Here is a 1,872-nt window from a genome sequence, read left to right as displayed (position 1 = left end):
AACCCTTTATGTTGAGCCTGTTGGTATCATTATGTGTAAGACAGGCCTCTTGAAGACAGCAGATAGGCAAGTCTTGCTTTTTTCATCCAACTTGCAGCTCTGTGCCTTTTAAGTGGGCCATTTAGACTGTTTACATTCAATGTTAATATTGATATGTGAGGTTTTTATCCTATCATGAAGTTATTAGCTGGTTGCTTTGTAGTTTCTATTATGCAGTTGCTTTATAGAATCTGTCAGCTATGCACTTAAGTGTATTTTTGTGGTAGCAGGTATTGTTCTTTTATTTCCATGTTTAGAACTCCCTTAAGGATCTCTTGTAAGGCTAGTTTAGTGGTAGTAAATTCCCTTAGCACTTGCTTGTCTGGAAAAGCTTTTATTTTCCTTCAATTATGAAGTTTATTTATTTTATTTATTTATTTATTTATTTTGAGACGGAGTTTCACTCTGTCGTCATGCTGGCACAATCTTAGGTCACTGCAACCTCTGCTCCCAAGTTCAAGCGATTCTCCTGCCTCAGCCTCCCAAGTAGCTGGGACTACAGGTACACGCCACTACGCTCAGCTAATTTTTGTATTTTTAGTAGAGACATAGTTTCACCATGTTGGCGGGGACAGTAAAGTGCTGGGATTACAGACATGAGCCACTGCGCCCGGCCCAATTATGAAGTTTAGTTTGGCAGGATATGAAATTCTTGGTTGGAATTACTTTTCTTTAAGAATGCAGGTGGGTCGGGCATGGTGGCTCACACCTGTAATCCCAGCACTTTGAGAGGCCAAGGTGGGTGGATCATTTGAGGTCAGGAGTCCGAGACCAGCCTGGCCAACATGTTGAAACTCCATCTCTACAAAAAATACAAAAATTAGCTGGGCGTGGTGGCAGGTGACTATAGTCCCAGCTACTTGGGAGGCTGAAGCAGGAGAATTGCTTGAATCTGGGAGGTGGAGGTTGCAGTGAGCTGAGATCACACCACTGCACTCTAGCCTGGGCGACAGATCAAGACTGTCTCAAAAAAAAAAAAAAAAAAATGCTGAGGGCTGGGCACCATGGCTCACACCTGTAATCCCAGCACTTTAGAAGGCTGAGACGGGTGGATTCCTTGAGCCCAGGAGTTTGAGAACAACCTGGGCAACGTGGTGAAACCCTATCTCTACATTTTTATGTATTTTTTTTTTTTTTTTTTTGAGACACAGTCTTGCTCGGTTGCCCATGCCGGAGTGCAGCAGTGCAGTCTCAATTCACTGCAACCTCTGCCTCCCAGGTTCAAGCGATTCTCATGCCCCAGTATCCTGAAGAGCTGGGACTACAGGTGCATGCTACCACGCCTGGCTAATTTTTGTATTTGTATTTTTTCATTTTGAAACAAAGTCTTGCTTAGTCATTCAGGCTGGAGCACAGTGGTGGGACCACAGCTCACCACAACCTCAGCCTCCCAGGTTTAAGCAATTCTCCTGCCTCAGCCTCCTGAGTAGCTGGGTGCACTGAGTAGCTGGGATTACAGGCACCCACCATCATGCCTAATTTTTGTATTTTTAGTAGAGATGGGGGTTTCACCATGTTGGCCAGGCTGGTCTTGAACGATTACAGGCATAAACCACTGTGCCTGGCCTAATTTTTTTATTTTTAGTAGAGACAGGGTTTCACTATATTGGTCAGGCTGGTCTCGAACTCCTGGCCTCAAGTGATTCGTCCGCCTCGGCCTCTCAAAGTGCTGGGATTACAGGCATGAACCACTATGCCTGGCCTTGTTCATTAGTAAAAATTATCTTTTTTGTATATTTGTCTGACTAGGTTAGTTCGAAAGAGCAGTCTTCAAGCTCCTAAATTCTTTCTTCTGCTTGGTCCAGTCATTGATAAAGCTTTCAATTGTATTTT

This window comes from Piliocolobus tephrosceles, chromosome 10, assembly GCF_002776525.5.
Source record: "Piliocolobus tephrosceles isolate RC106 chromosome 10, ASM277652v3, whole genome shotgun sequence".
NCBI lineage: Eukaryota > Metazoa > Chordata > Mammalia > Primates > Cercopithecidae > Piliocolobus > Piliocolobus tephrosceles.
Note: the sequence above shows the minus strand (reverse complement) of the source record.